At 41.2% G+C, this 17,411-nt stretch overlaps 1 protein-coding gene across 2 annotated transcripts in view; it reads right to left on the bottom strand.

The window, feature by feature from the left end:
* HIVEP3 (HIVEP zinc finger 3) overlaps nucleotides 1-16,991 on the bottom strand; it is a 497,909-nt gene extending 480,918 nt beyond the window's left edge. For both annotated transcript variants that reach the window (XM_057527626.1, XM_057527610.1), the window contains exon 1: nucleotides 16,857-16,991. The gene's annotated coding sequence lies outside the window, so the exon portion shown is untranslated. The remainder of the gene's footprint in view (nucleotides 1-16,856) is intronic.
* Nucleotides 16,992-17,411: the final 420 nt, after the last annotated feature.

Raw genomic sequence — 17,411 nt, forward strand, 5'->3', positions numbered from 1 at the left:
AATTCCACTATGTCACTTGTCCCTTGAGGCAATGAATGTGCAATGCCCTAGCTGCCTAGGCAGGGGAATGTGCCATAACTAAAAGGAACCAAAGGGACAAAAACCTCAGTGAATAACTGGAAATAGTATCCTGCCACCTTCCCCATCGTCCTTCAGCTGCCCACGTGGCTATGGCTCTGTCTGCTTTCCTTTCATGCTTTGTCCCTTTTGAACTTCTCACCTCCAAAGTCCTTAGTAAAAGCATCAAATAATTAGATGCTGTAATTGCTGTTTGCACAGGGACTAGAGGAAAGGGTAAAAGGGGCTGTTGGCTAGTCATGTGGGGTGAAAGAGCATGAACAGTTCAAGGAACAGCAAGTAATAGAATGTGGTTATGAAGTAGGGAGCAGGGCTTCCCTGGTGGCACAGGGGTTAAGAATCCGCCTGCCAATGCAGAGGACATAGGTTCAAGCACTGATCTGGGAAGATCCCACTTGCCACGAAGCAACTACGCCCGAGCGCCACAACTACTGAGCCTGCACTCTAGAGCCTGCGAGCCACAACTACTGAAGCCCATGTGCCACAACTACTGAAGCCCGCGCACCTAAAGCTCATGCTCCGCAACAAGAGAAGGCACGGCAGTGAGAAGGCCACGCACCACAACGAAGAGTAGCCCCCACTCGCTGCAACTAGAGAAAGCCCATGCACAGCAATGAAGACCCAATGCAGCCAAAAATAAATAAATAAATAAATTTATTAAAGGAAAAAAAAGAAGTAGGGAGCAAGTATCCCATTTATGTTTTAAAAAAGACTGTATTTGTACATGGACATACATATGTGAGCAAAGGTACAGAAGAAGATGTTGGGATTAGTGGAATTAGGAAGGGGACTTCCATGCTTTTTCTCTATATGCTCTATTTTGTTTAAATTACTTCCAGTGAGAAAGTATCAGTGTTCCGTAGAAAAATGAAAGGCAGGATGCATGTGGAAGGTGAGTGGCAGATGAAGATGGATAGACAGGCAGGAAGGATGGAAAGAGATGCCTTCACTAGGAGTTTGTTCATTATTGTGAAGCTGGTAAAACACAGACAGAATTTGAAAGTCCTAATTTGTATCTTTTGATTATTAAATCAACACACACTTATTGTAGGGGATTTGGAAAATACAAAGAAATATAAAAATAAAATGAAAATCATTAGTAATCCCATACCCAAGAGATAGCCAATGTTGAAATTTTGGTATATTTTCTACCAATTTGAATTCAATTTCTTTGAATTTTGCTTTTCAAAGAAAATTTTAATTTTATACAGTCCAATTTATGGTTCCAAGATCATAAAAATGTTCACCTATTTTTAATGGTGGAACTTTCATTTTATATTTAAATATTAAGTCTAGCTACAATTTCCTTTGGTTTAAGAAATGAAGTAAAGATCCAGGTTGCTTTAAGTAAAAATTTTAATGAAGTATAAGATACATACAGAGAAGTGTACAAAACATAAATGTACAGGTTGATGAATTTTCACAAGTAAACTCCCCCATGTACCACACCATCCAGTTCAAGAGCCAGAACACAACCCACATGGCAAAAGTCCCCTTAATTTCCCCTCGCACTCATCACCTCCCCTGGGTAACCACTATCCTGGTTTATATCCCCAGATATTAGTTCTGCCTGTTTTGGTGTCTGGCTTCTTTTTCTCAGCATTATACTTGTGAGATTCGTCCACATTTTTGCATGTAGTTATAGATTACTTATTCTCATTCCTATATATATTACCATAGTATGAATATATCAATACTATGATTTACTTATCCATTCTACTGTCTTTGGACATTTGGGTTGCTTCCAGTTTAAGGCTATTATGAATAATATGAATGCTATGAACATTCTTATATGTGTTTTTTGGTAATCATATATATACATTTCTGTTGGGTACATACCTAGGAGTGGAATTTAAGGTAGAGGGTATAGAGTGTTCAGCTTTAGTAGATACTATCAAACAGTTTTCCAAAGTAGTTGTATCAGTTTACACTCCCACCAACAATATATGAGAGTCCAATTGTTCCATGTTCTTGTCAACACTTGGTATTGCCTGACTTTTTAATTTTAGCCATTTTGGTAAATATATGTAGACATACTTATCATAGTTTTAATTTGCATTTCCCTGAGAATTAGTGAAGTTGCGTACCTTTTATTGACCATTTGAACATCCTCTGTGTGAAGTGCCTATTTAAGTTTTTTTCCATTTTTCTATTAGGCTATTTGTCTTTCTCTTATTGATTTGTAGTTCTTTGCAGTATCTTCTACTCTGTGGCTGTCCTTTCATTCTCTTAATGATGTCTTTTGATGATGAGAAGTTCTTAATTTCAATCTAATTTAGTTTATCAATATTTTTCTTTATAGTTAGTGCTTTGGTGTCTTGCCCATTCTAAGGCTGCAAACATTCTCTTACATTTTCTTCTAAGAGCTTTATTGTCTTACTACCATATTTAGATCTACAATGCATCTGGAATTAATTTTTGTGAATGGTTTGAGGAAGGGGGTCAAGATTCATTTTTTTCACATGGCTATTAAATTGAATCAGCACCATTTATTGAAAAGACATCCTTTCTCTACTACATTTTGGTGTCACCTTTGTTGTAAATCAGTGATCAGCTGAGGGTCTCTTCCTAAACCGTCTACCATGTTCCGTTGGGCCATTTGTCTATTCTGGCACATACACCACACTGTCTTAACACTATGGCTTTATAATTAGTCTAGATATCTGATAGTGGAAGTTCTCTCAACTTCGTTCTTATTCTTCATGATTATTTTGGCTAATTTTGGCCCTTTTCCTTTCCATACACATTTTATAATCAGATTGTTAATGTCCATTTTAAAAGCCTACTGGAATTTTGAATGGTGTGCATAATTTACAGATAGATTTGGGGGAAATTGACATCTTTACAATATTGAGTCATCCAGTCTATGAATATGGTATATCTCTCCATCTATTTAAGTCTCATTTAATTTCTCTCAATATGTCTTCTTGTATTCAGTGTAGAAATCTTGTACATCTTTATTATATTTATTCCCATAAATCTGATGTGTTTTGAGGTAAATGGTATCATTTTTAAATTTTCATTTTGCATTTTTGTTACTAGTATATTGAGTACAATTGATTTTTATATATTGACCTTGTATTCAGCAGCCTTGCTAAACTTACTTAATAATTCCAATAGTTTATCTACAGATTCTTTTGGATTTTCTAAATACTCAATCCTGTTACCTCCTAATAATGACAGTTTTATTTCTTACTTTCCAATCCATATGCCTTTTATTTCTTTCTCTGGCCTTGCTGCAATGACTAGAACTTCTAATGCAATGTTATATAGAAGTGGTGATAGCAGACATCCCACGGAGAAAGCTTTCAACATTTCACCATTAAGTATGATGTTTGCTTTAAGCTATTTGTAGATACTCATCAGATTAAGGAATTTCCTTTACTAAGACTTTATTTTAAGTCATGAATCAATATTGAGTTTTATAAAATTATTTTTCTGCATCTATTGAGATGACTATATTCTTTTTCTCTTTATTCTGTTATTGTGGGGAATTACCTTGCCTTATTTTGACTACTCTTGAATTCCTGAAACCTATCCCACCTGGTTATGATGCATTACCCTTTTTATGTATTGTTTAATTCATGTTGATTATATTTTGTTTAGGATTTCTCTACCTATGTCCATGAGAGAGTTTGATCTTTAATTTTCTTTTCTCGTAATGTCCTTGTCAAGGTTTGGTAAAAAGGTTTTTCTTGAGAATGAGCTGAGACATGTTACCTCTTTTTCTATTCTCTGGAGAATTATTTTAAACATCTTGAAGACTTTACTAGAAAGACCATCTAAGCCTAGAGTCTCTTTGTTTGATTGTTTATCTGTTTGGTGGGAAGGTCTTTAAGAATGAATTCAATTCTTTAATGGATATAGCTCCATTCAGATTTTCTATTTCCTCTTGTGTTAGTTTTGGTTTTTTAAGGAATTTATTTATTTCATCTAAATTGTCAAATATTTTGGCATAAAACTGCCCATAATATCCTCTTATTAATAATCCATTTCATCCTTAAATGTCTAACCATTTTTTCCCAAAATCACTTGTTGAATAATAAATCTTACAAAATGATACATATGCTACCTCTATTATATACGAATTTCATTTAATCAGTCATTCAAAAATATGTATTGGCTCAAACTATGATTCAGTCATTATTCCAATGCTGGGAACATAGCATTAAACAAGACAACATTCCTGCTTCATGAAGTTTACATTTAGTGAAGAAAACAGATAATAAACAAGATAATGATAAGAGTTCTGAAGAATATACCAGACAAGGGTCTGAAGAGGAGGAAGGGGAAGAACTGTTTTACATATAATAGAGAAGGGTCAACTTGATGAGGTCATATCTGATCAGAGACCTGAATGATGTGAGGGAATGATCCATAAAAAGACCAGAAGGAAGAAGTATAAAGGCCCCACAGCAGAAATGTACTTGGCATGTTCCAGGAAGAGCAAAAAGGCCAGTGAGACTGTAGCAGAGTGAGTGAGAAGGAGAGAAGCAGAGATGTATTTTAGAAACCTAGGCAGGGGCCAGATAATGCAGTGACCTACAGACCATGGTAATGATTTGGGATATTCTAAATGTAATGGGAAAACAATGGCTTTGAACAGGCAAGTAACATGATCTGACATGTTTTGAAAGATCTCTCTAACAAATGTGTGTAGAAGAGACCGTAAGAGGAAGAAATGGAAGTATAGAAGTCAGTTAGGAGCTATTGAAATAATCCAAGCGAGGGATGGTTATGGCTTGGACTATGGTGGGAACCGCAGAGGTAAGGAGAAGTAGTCAGATCCAGGCTATATTTTGAAGGTGGAGTCAAAAAATTTTGAAGAGGACTTGCTGATGGCCTAAATGTGGGAGTTACAGGAAAGAGAAGACTCAAAGATAACTCCTAGGTTTTTGGCCTGAGCAAAAAGATGGTGGTGCCATTCTAGGGGCCTTTTCAGGAAGGGAGCGGGTTCGGAGGAGGGGAGGTTGGGAATCAGGACATGTTAAGTTTCAGATCCTCTTAGACACCCAAGTGAGAATGGAAGTGCGCAAGTGAATATATGGGTCTGAATCTCAGAAGAATGATGAAAACCAGAAATACAAACTTAGGAGTCACGCAAATAGATATTTAATACTACAGGACAGGATAAATTCATCTAGGAATGAAGCCTGAGCCCTGAGATACTCTAGCTTCAGAAATTGGGAAGAGAGGATCCATAGCAAAGAAGACAGAGGAGTATCCAGTAAGGTGACATTCTCATATGTATATGAGCCTGTTTCTGAATTCTCCACTCTGTACTCCTGATCTTTTTGTCTGTTCTTGTGTCAGTTTTGATTCTTTTAATTCCAATTAACAGACAACCTGGGCTTCCCTGGTGGTGCAGTGGTTGGGGGGTCTGCCTGCCAATGCAGGGGACACGGGTTCGAGCCCTGGTCTGGGAAGATCCCACATGCCGCGGAGCAACTAGGCCCATGAACCACAACTACTGAGCCTGCGCGTCTGAAGCCTGTGCTCCGCAACAAGAGAGGCCGCGATAGTGAGAGGCCCGCGCACCGCGATGAAGAGTGGCCCCCGCTCGCCGCAACTAGAGAAGGCCCTCGCACAGAAACGAAGACCCAACACAGCCATAAATTAATTAATTAATTAATTAATTTAAAAAAAAAAACAGACAACCCAACTCAAATCAACTTCAGCAATGAAAGGAAAACCAGGTTTGACTCCAATAATGTCACTTAGATGCAGTTTCTCTCCATTTTTCTGCTATGCTCTCCTCCGTGGGTGACTCATCCTTGGAGGCTGGGGTCCCACAAGCAGGAAAAGAGTGAATGCTGCTGGGCATCAGAATCCACAGATGTCCACCACAATTATTGATTACAATTCCTCTGCCAACACCAAAGGGGTTTAATTACTTTACCTATGGATACACTTTTCATAAGTAGTAGGACTTTTATGTTTACATCACTATGATTCTTTAAAAAAAAAATTCCAGCTATTCACTCATATTTATTCTGAAAGAATCTATACTTATAATCTGTCTCCTTCTACTCTGGTCATATGGGCCTGTTCCCCCAAAGCACCTTACATTTTTCTTGCCTACAAAGCACGTTTCATCCTCATTCCTCCCCTAGAATACATTCTCCCTTTCTCTCTTCCTATCCATAAATTTACCCTCCTTCAATACACAGATCAAATCTTCCTTCCTCCATGATATCCTTCCCAATTATCACATCTGGCAGTGTTATCTCTGTCCTCCTATATACTTTACAGCATAAATAACATTTTTTTAAATGGTCCAGATTTGTCAAGTATCTTTTCCTATTTGCCAATCTCCCAACTAGAGTGTAAATTCCTCCAGGAAGAATCCTTGTTTCATATTTCTATATAATCTTCTCAGCAATCTGCCCAACCCTAAACAAATAGTTTCTACACTGAATATTTTTAAACAATGGGCTGGTTAAGCTACCACCCCTATTTTCTCTCCTCTTATTTTCTAAAGAATGAACAGCAGCAGAAGAAAGCAGTAAAGGAATAATGTTTGTGGTTTATGATGTGGATTCTGCTCTGTAGGGAGCTTCATCATTTGGGAATGGTTGTAAGTACTTAGTATATAGTACCCTGGGTGCTGAAGCTTTGGTTTTAGGTACTCTGTAAGGTGCTGGGGTACAGTGATGAATAATATAGACATAGTATCTGTCCTTGTGAAGCTCAAATATTTCTTTTCCAGTGCTGTAATTAATTATTACCTTTTTTCATAGTAGCTTTTAATTAAAATAAATTCTTAATTTTAATGTAATCAATTTTCTCAATGCTTTCTTAAGTTAAGTTTGCTTTTTGCAACTTATTTAAGAAGTCCTACCCATGCAGGGATCATGAAGGTATTCTCTTGTATTATCAAAATGTTTATAGTTTTTCCTTTCATGTTTAAGTTTTTAAATCCCCTTGAAATTGATTTTCATGTATTGTATACGATAGTCAGATGATGTTTTTCCATATACATATCCATGAGTCGCAGTACCCATTTATTGGAAAATTCAGTGTTAAACTGTAATGCATACTTTGCAATACATAAAGAGTCCATAAATGCACAGGTTTGTTTCTGGGCTCCCTATTTTGTTCTGTTGGATTGTTTGGTTATTCTTGAATCAATTTCACTCTGTTGTTATTACTATAGCTTTATTATAAGACTTGATATCCATAGAGCAAGTCCTCTGATCTAGTTCTTCTTTAAAATGTCTTAGCTATGATTGCGGATATTTCTATTGCTCCTTATAGTTCTGTCATCCTTCCCTTTATATACTATGCTATGTTATTAACATATATTTAATATTTCAAACTGATATTTTTCCTGGTGAAAATAATTTTTTACCCCTAGTGATGTTTTTAACCATAACATCTGCTTTATCTGATATTGTGCTTATTGTTTTGACAGTATCCCATCCTTTCGCTTTCATTCTCTCTACAGTTTTGTTATAGATAAGTCTTTCTTGACTGGCTGTGATGTTATACACTCTGCTTCTATTCTTTCCCTGGTTATTCTAGAAAATACAATATACATTGTTAACTTATTAGTCTAAGAATGACTATTAATCTTTACTCTCCTTCCAGGTAATATCAGGATGCCAGACTCCTTTCTTAACGTGTATGCCATTGTTGTCTTATTTTCAATTCTCTATATTTTAATGCATAAGATATTAAAATTCTATTTTATATTTCATTTTTCCTACATTTACATTTACCCACATATTTACCTCTTTTTAAAATACTTCATCCCTTACTAGCGCTCAGCTTTTACCACTGGAGTCACATTCCTTATGCCTAAAGGAAAAATCAGTGAAGATTTCCTTTAGGGAGGCAAACTCACAAAGTGTTGGCAAACTCTACATTTTCTTTATATAGAAATGTCTTTATACTGCCATTTTCTTGAAAGATATTTTCTCTGTGCATAGAATTCTAGGTTATCAGCTACTTCACTATAGAAATCATTCCACTGTCTTCTGGCTTCCATTGTTGGTATTGGGAAGTGTGTAAATCACTTTTCAAGGCAATGTGCCTTTTTTTCTGGATGTTTTTAGAATTTTCTCTTTGCCTTTGGTGCTCTGCTTGTGAATTTTTGGCTTGATATGTTTTACTGATTCTGGAAAAATGTCAGTCATTATCTCATCAAATAGTTGCTTCTACCCATTCTCCCTCGCCTTTTTGTACTCCAATTAAATGTACATTAGAACTTCTCATTCTATCCTCCATGTCTTTTTTTAAAAATGTATTGAAGTATAGTTGATCTATCCTCCATGTCTTTTAACCTCTCTTCCATATTTTCTGTATTTTTGTCTCCCTATGCAGCATTTTGGATAATTTCTTATCATGTATCATCCAATTCACTAATCTCTCTTTGATTTTATCTAATATGTTACCTAATGGTAATCCATTAAGTTTTTAAATTTCAGTTTTATATTTTTATTTCTAGAAGTTCTATTTGGTCTTTTTCAAACCTGCTAAGTCGCTTTTAACTGTTACCCATTCCCTGAAAATATTTTCAAGCTTGCTTTTATTTCTATGAACATAATAAATATAGTTATTTGTCTCTGATTAAATACATAAAGAATTTGTGAGTCTTTTTTTTTTCTTTCTATCAGTTACATCTGCTAGTTCTCTCATCATGTTTTGTTTCCTCATGTGCTTTGTTCTTTCTGACTATACTGCTCATTGGCCCTGGAAAATTAGGAAGATGCTTTCCTTTAGAGAAGATTCATCTTTGATTCTGCCAGGTATCAGGGGAGGGGAAGGGGCAGGGAACACCAGCAACCTGGAACTACCTTAAAGCCAATTTTTCCTACATTTACATTTACCCACTTATTTACCTCTTTTTAAAATATTTCATTCCTTGAAGTATTTTACAACCCAAAGACTCTCTTTTTTCCTTGCTGCCAAAGAGACAGATACTTCCTACATATATGGCACCTTGACTATGTGATTCTTTATACAACACTTCTTCTTTCACAACTTTGAATCAAACTATGCCAGGAGGGTTTCTTCTACCAGCTGTACATCCAGTTTTCACAACAACTGCTGTAAGCAAGGGATATAGCTTTTTCACATCAGGGTGCACTTTTCACCTTAAAGAATATGACTTTTCTGGTACTTTCTAAGATCTACTGCTGCTGGTCTCTCTCGCCATCTCTGTGCTGCCTCCCTTCAGTTCTCCCCACGTGGCTTCTACCTGATCTCATCTATTTGGGACAGTCTTTACACACATTTTGAAGTCTACAGATTAAATTTCTCTCCTAATTTTGCTGGAAATGGGGTTTGCAAAATTTTCATTATTATTTTTTCACCTTCCTTGTTGCTTCTAAATATTTTCAAGGAAGAGAGGGGGAAATGCCAACTATTGCAATAATGTTTATACACAAAGGTTGGAATCATCTTGACTCCTCTCTCTCATATCCAGTACAAAAATACATCATTAATTCCTGTCAACTCCACCTTCAAAATATATTCAGATCTTGTCCACTTCTCACCACCTCCGTCTCTACCCTAGTCCTAGCCACCATTGTATTTTATCTGGACTATTGCATAGCCTCCTAATTAGTTGTCCTGAATACACCTTAGCTGCCTTGCAGTCTATTCCCATACAGCATTTACATTTATTTTTTTTAATTGAAGTATAATTGATTTACAATGTTACGTTAGTTTCAGGTGTACAGCAAAGTGATTCTGTTATACTGAGAATATGTATATATATATATCTCCTTTTCCAGATTCTTTTCCATTATAGGTTATTACAAGAGATTGAATATAGTTCCCTGTGCTATACAGTAGGGCCTTGTTGTTTATCTATTTTATATATAGTAGTTTGTATCTGCTAATCCCAAACTCCTAATTTATCCCTCCCCTCACCCCTGTTCCCCTTTGGTAACCATAAGTTTGCTTTCTACGTTTATGAGTCTGTTTCTGTTTTATAAATAAGTTCATTTGCGTCATATTTTAGATTCCACATATACGTGATAAAATATGGTATTTGTCTTTCTCTTTCTGACTTACTTCACTTAGTATGATAATCTCTAGGTCCATCCATGTTGCTGCAAATGGCATTATTTCATTCGTTTTTATGACTGAGTAATATTCCATTGTATATATGTACCACATCTTCTTTATCCATTCATCTGCCAATGGACGTTTAGGTTGCTTCCATGTCTTAGACATTGTAAACAGCAACATTTACATTTTTAAGACATAAGCCAGATCATGCCACCTATGTTCAAAATCTTCCAATGGCTTCCTACCTCACTAGAATAAAATCCAAAGTCTTTAGCATGGCTGTGAGGCTCTAATTCCCTCCCCCTCCCCTTCTCCCATGATTGTTACATTCCAGCCACCATATCCTCCTTGTTGTTCTCTAAACAGGTCAAGCATACTCCCACCTCAGGACCTTTGCACTTGCTAAACTGCTCCACCCCTAGGTTCCCTCATGGCTCACTCCTCACTTCATTCACATCTCTGCTCAAATATCACTATGTCGGGAGGTCTTCCTTGAACAACCTCTCTCACACAGCATCACTATCCTGCACATCCACTCCATGTCTCCTTACCCAGTTTATTTCTCGTCTTGGCACTTATCACCACCTTATATATTTTATACTTACTTGCTTCTTTGTTTGGCGTTGTTTGCTTTCCCCCACCAAGATATAAGCTCTATGAGAACAGGGCCTTTGTCTGTTTTTGTTCACTGATATATCACAAGCATCTAAACGGTGCTTGGCGTTATAGTAAGTGCACAATAAATGTCACTGAATGAATGCTGTGGCTACAGAGGAACCCAGTTGCAGGAAGTACAGTGAAAGCAGAGACTGGGCAGCTCCTCCATCTCTGCTGCCACACCGTCTCTCACTACTTGCCGTCCAGCTTCTCTGCTCACTCAGCCACCTCCAACATCACCATTTTTAGCCTGAGTCTACAAGGCCTTCCACCTGAAGTTCCTCAGCTTGGTGTCTAAATCCCAAATATCAGATTGGTCTGCCTTAGTCCAAGAACCCTTCCAGAATCCAATTAGCCATTGTTGGGGGATAGATGGTGGGTGGGGTCTGTTCACATGCCAAGCAGAGTCACCCTCTCCAGGCTCTTTACAAATGGGAAAGATGCTGGGGATCTTTAATTCAGACACAGAACAAGCCTCCACTGATACATCCCTGACATTGGCAGAGAGAACGGGCGTGACTTCTACAAGGGTGCCTCTAACAAATGCCTTCAGAGTCCTGGCAAGTGATATAAATGAGTGAAGAGGGCAGGATGGTAAAGATGGCAAACTAGGGAGTCTCTGCTACATCCAAAGAGGGGTGGCTACTATAACTAACTACTGCCAAGGAGGAATGTGGACCCGGAGTTGCCAGATCTTCTGATGGTTCAAGAGAATCCAAGAAATGTGGCAATTTGGAAATTGTAGTGTGAAATATCCCACTTTCAACTAATCCAATTTTTAAAAAATAAAACACTGTGCAGACCAAATAAAATACATCTGCTAACCAAATTTGGTTCAGGGCTACCCGTGTGCAATTCTGTTTTATACAGTCAGCTCAAAAATAGGACACAGGTAATTTATCACCCTCAAGAGCAATGTTTCCCAGGGGGTTCAATGTGAAGATTTCATTAGCTGGGGGAACCAGAACTCTCGGTCCCCTTTCACAGCACCTGCCTTCATCTTCTCTACCAGTCCTGGTACAAACTCCCAGCAATTTTACCCATGAGAGACAAGGCTTAATGGAAAGAATGAGGGCTTTGGAATCAAACAAGCTGGGTTAGAACCCAATGCTACCTCTTAGCTTTCCTTAACTTCTCCAAAACTCAGTTTCCTCATCTGCAACCTGGGAATACTAATTCCTACCTAGAAAGGTTCTAAGGAATGGAATCAATATAAGTAAAGTGCTTGGTGCATAATAGAGGCACAGAGTAGATAACTCTTATTAATAGACTAGGAGTTGCCCTCACCATAGAAAGGCATGATAAAATTTTCCATAATATAAAAGTTTTGAAAGAAAGGTTGCAGGAGGACACAGCTACAACCTGAAAACAAAACCAAGCGCTCTTCACTCTCCACTCTGTGTCTAGACACAGAAGAATCTGGGAAGTGCTCAGATCGACAGCCTACAGGGTTCCTGTACTCCCGGGACAGAGATTGTGTCTTTGAAGCATTACACGCGGTGTCCTCAACAAAACCACCTTTAGAAAAATTTCCTAGAACTTTTCAGAATTATTCTGGCAGGATCCAGCTTCCCTTCTTGGCCTATAAACCCTTGTGCCTCCACAAATTACCCTGACAGCCTCCTCCCACTCCAAGGGCCTCTACTTCCTGTTCCAAACTACCGTGTTGAGCAATCCAGTTATGGAAATAGCTCCTGGGTGGCAGACGAACGCCTGTGTTCCGGAGGCTTGTTTAGCTGCTTCTCCCTCCTGCCTGTCAGAAGGGAGGGTGCTGTTATCACTTGCAAGGACTCAAGGAACACTTTGTATTTCCCTCTTCTTCCTCTTCCCTCTAGCCTCAATATGCTCCTAATAAGAAATTTTTTTAACATTTAAAGTGGAGTTTTTCAACCTCAACCCTATGAGCATTTCAGTCTGAGCAATTCCTTGTTTGGGGGGCCATCCTGTGCATTGTGGGATGTTCAGCAGCTTCCCTGGTCTCTACCCACTGGATGCCGGTAGCAGGTATGTTGTCCCCAGTCGCAACAACCAAAAATGTCTCCAGACATTGCCAAGTGTTCCCTAGAAGGGGAAATCACCCCTGGTTGAAAACCACTAGTCTAAAAGATAGTGGAAAACCAAGGCCAACATTGTCCTGGCAAAAAAAAAAAATGAGATTATACAGTTTGTTTCCACATACACTATTAGGCAAAGTATTTCAACTTATAAATTTGTAAATATGAATACAGAACTGAAGAAATGTCGCATCCTAAGCCAGAAACACATACAGGAACAAGAGAAAAATGAACTTACAATGCTCTCAACTATTTCTTCAGTCTTTGTGGCTTCCTGTGTAAATCTTATTTGTTTCCTCCAAATTATCCTGTTTTCCAGTCAATGTGGTAACCATTTCATGCCAAGCCTTCTCTGACATGCCACGCGATCCGCACTGGAAAGAAAAACTCCTAATGCCTCTCTGAGCGCTCCCCATGAGGTGTGCTGGCTCTACAGCACACACTCAACAGGTATCACTGGAGAACGGAAGCCCCCAGAGAAGATTTCCCAGTGAAATCAGAAGAAAGCATCACGTCCTCCTGGTATGGCTTCAAACACCACCAGATTCCCATGATGGCCAAGAAGCAAAACACAAGGCTAAAAAAGCAGTGTGAGAGGTTACAACACCCAAGGAGAAATACTATTCTATTTCTTCGTTAGGCAGAGGGAGTTTCCCATGGTACACTCCCCTCTTGAAAAGAAAGAAAATCTTCTTTCCAGCCTGCACAGGGCTTACACTAGCCACAGTCTGTTATTCAGCTTTGGGGGATATACATACAAAGCTGTCTCTCCTCCCCCACAGCACTGGACTTCCCAGCTCCACTCCCAACGCCCCCCCTGACCCCAGAGAGATGTTGACACGTTCCTCCTCTCTGACGCTTGCCGACAGGCAGATGCTGGGTGCAGGGGATTCTGTCTTTTGGGGTCCGTTACTTCTGCAATCCCAGGCCACCACCTGTCTCAGTCTGGATCCCCTCAATCCTAGATTCAGGCCAAGGCCTCCTAACTTGTCTCCCTGGTTTAGAGTTTCCCCTCTAATCCAGGTTTCACACAGATGTTGATCTTCCAAGAGCACAATCCAGAAGGGCCCAGAATCCTTCTGCGGTTTCTCGTTCCCTATCACTGGATACAATCCCAGCTTCTTCTGTGCACAGATTTGTGAAACACACCAAATGGATGGCTCAGGAGGTGTCTGAGCAGGAGCAGGATAAGCACTGAGTGAAACGGGTATGCACACGTGGGGGATTCAACCATTGTATCGACGGTGAAGGGAGAAAGGGGTGGAGGCTGTTAGATGCAGTGACCTTAAAGTTTCCTTTCAACCCTGACTTGCCACGATGCTGAGGACTTCTGGATCCGCCATTCAGGTCCTGCCATCCAGGTCCTGCCATCATCTGACCCCAAGCCTCCTGCAAAGTGATGCCAAATGGTCCTCCACGAATGCTCCTGCATTGTCCAGCACATGATTACCCCACTTCCACAGCATGACTTCTTTTCTGCTTGTCTTTTATTTTTTTTAATTACAATGGAATGATGCTGGTGGCAACAGAATAAAACAATACTGAAATATTTAAGATGAGGACTCTCGACCACTGCACTCCCATGGTGCAGTGCATGGTGGCCACTGGCAAGCATACATCGTGTGCCCTCCAGTCCTTCTCCGTGACACATACACATACGCGTGCGCACACACCCCACTCATCTGACACTTGATCTTATACTGTGCCTTAGGGAGGAGGACATTTAATTCTTACATGCATTGACTCATCTCTCCAGCTCCCCAGGAGGTTAAGGCTAGTTAGTTCATCTGCTTCAATTGCTATTATTCCACCAATGAGGAAATGGGAGGCAGGGAGATCAGGTACCCTCCTCAAAATCACAGATTAGTTGGTGACAGAGTTAAGGCTAGAATAAGAACTCTTAGCCCAGTGTTTGTTATTACACTGTAAGTGCTCTTCTCCCCACAGTGCAGGGTGTATGCAGGCAGCAGGTAGAAATAAATACTTGCTGGAAAAAAAAATAACCTACAGAGGCAGGATAGCACAGTGGTTAAGTACTTGGACTCTGAACTCAGGCTGCCTACGTTAGGATCTAGCTGTCGTTTACTTAACTATGTGACCTGAGTCGATCCACTGGGCCTCAATTTCATTGTCTGAAACTGGGGTAATGATAGTACCTCCCTTATAGGATTGTTGTGAGAATTAGATAAGTTAACATCTATAAGGCACCCAAAACAATGCCTGATACCTATGCTAATAAAATCAGCATCATAATACTAATATAGTCCCCAAAATACAGTAAATATCATCCTTCTTAAAATTTAAGCTGGCAAATCAAAACTAAATCTTGTTAACTCGGTTCCTTGTTCAAAAAGAAATCAGCATGTGGGGAAAACTCACATGCTATTAGTCCACAAAATATTTAAGTGACACCGTGACTGAAATCATTTCTACAAGTAGGAATGACCTCATAATGACCTCATAGATCAAAAGCATTGTAACACCTACCGCACCAAAGAATAAAAAACCTTAACAGCCTCTAGAGGTAATTATCTAAGTAAAGTAGGCTGCAAAAATGTTGAAGAATTGTTTTTGCCATGATAATATTTCGAGTAAATTGCTGCTTCTATACTAAAAGTACTGGTGTTGCAGAACTGGCATACTAATAGAAAGATTATTATAGAAACACTATTAAAATGAATTAGACATTATTAAAGATTCAACACTACAACAGTGCCTGATTACAAGAGATTTCAAGCTGTATTGCTTAATGGGCAGAAAAAAGTGCTAATTAAGCCCACTCTTAGAGGATGTCCCTAGGCAGGTCTGTAAACCACAGGCAGCAAGAGGTCTATGGACTAAATGCAGAACCAGTAACACCAGCCCAGATGGATACAGTCCTACCAGGAAGATAGGGAGAGAACAGGAAAAGCCAAGGTTTTCTGCACAGGAGGGGTAACCTGGTAAAGCAGACAACTATCCAAACTTATTTGAACCTCAGGGTTTTGGGGGGTTTTTTTGTTTGTTTGTTTTCCTTAACTGCTTTGTCAGCAACACTTCTAATTCCTCCTTTGCTTAAGTGAAGAAACCCAAATAACCCACCATAGATTGGCGACCCTTAATAAACAGTATAAGCAGGGAGAGGCAGAGAAAGCCTTGCCATTATCACCAAAGCCTTCTCAGGCAACCAGAAGACACTGAATTGCTCTCCCGGCAGCACCTCGGCCAAAAGCATCTCTCACCGCAAACAGCCTAAAGCTCTCAGTGGTTCTCAGAGTTGCTAGACTAAAGGCATTAGCCATGCGTTTCAGGATCTATTTTGCTTTCCCACCTTGTTAATTAACTAATCAGGGATGGCAACGCGCCTCACAAATATAAAGTGTCAGGGAAATGCTAAGTAAATTCGTCTACACGTTCTGTCAATGCTCAATTAGGAAAGGGGGAAGAGCGAAGGGCTGAGCTTTCCCCAGAATGCTGCAAGCTAGGGGCTAGGCTCGCTAACGTACAGGCGGAGAGACCCGTGTGCCCTGCAGCAGCCTCCAGCCCAGAGCAGAGCTCTCGGCAGGACTTCTGGAAAGGAAACCTGGACCAGGGCCACCCCGGGGCAAAGGCAACGCTGCTCGCAAGGCGCATCCTCGCAGCTCAGCCTCCATCTCTCCGCATCTCTCAGATGTCAACAAACCCGGACCACAAAGTGAAACTTTCCGGGCCCCCGCTGTCGCGCTGGTTGTCTGCCCTCTGCCTGGGAGCGCGGCACGGGGACAGGTGTGGGGCCGAGGCTCGGGAGGGGCCCCTGCCCCCAGCCCCAGCGATTGTGTAATCGGCCCGAGAGGGGGGTGCTCGGGACCAGCCCCACGCCGGGATGCGGAGGCGCGGCCCGGGGACCCGGCTGCAGGCGCGGCGCCCGGAGGTGTGGGGGGGATGGGGAGGACGGTCGTCCCGCCCCCCGGGACCGCCCCCGGGAGGCAAGGGGAGCCGCGGCGCTGACACAGCCCGGAGGGGGCGCCCGCGCGGCGGACCGCTGCCGAGTAGGGGGACGCGATGGCTCGGCAGCGCGGCCGGCCTTACCTGCGCGCCGGGCCGGCACGGCGGGAGGCGGCTCGGGATGCCTGGGCGACGGACGGCGGTCGACAGCGCCGGCAGCCACCGGGGCCACGACATGTAAGGAACCGCGGCGGCGGCGGCGGCGGCAGCAGGCGCGGGACTGACAGCCCCAGGCCCCGCCTCCAGGCCCTGGGCCCCGCCCCCTCCGCGGCCGCACGGCTGGCCCCGCCTCCTCCGCCCACCGCCGGGGTCAAGCTCGGTCCACCGGCCCGGAGGGCGGGGCCCCTCGCTTCCGATTGGTCCGGGAGATAACCGCCCCGCCTACTCCCCACCCCCTCCTTGGCGAAGAAGCGGCGCGTGCGCGGTGGCTGCGATGGGCAACGCATAAGTGCTGAGCGCTGGCGTTCTGGATCCCCTACAGCTGGTATTGGGCATCCTTCCTTATCCGGAACGACTGAGAGCCTTGGGTGACCTGAAGAACCAGGATTCAGACTCAGACTCCACGGTGAATTGTCTTTATTCACCTGTGAACGAATCTGCGGGAAAAAAAGTCAAACCGGAATGGGCCAGGCTCTAACC

The sequence above is a fragment of the Balaenoptera acutorostrata genome, chromosome 1 (genome assembly GCF_949987535.1).
Source record: "Balaenoptera acutorostrata chromosome 1, mBalAcu1.1, whole genome shotgun sequence".
Classification (NCBI taxonomy): domain Eukaryota; kingdom Metazoa; phylum Chordata; class Mammalia; order Artiodactyla; family Balaenopteridae; genus Balaenoptera; species Balaenoptera acutorostrata.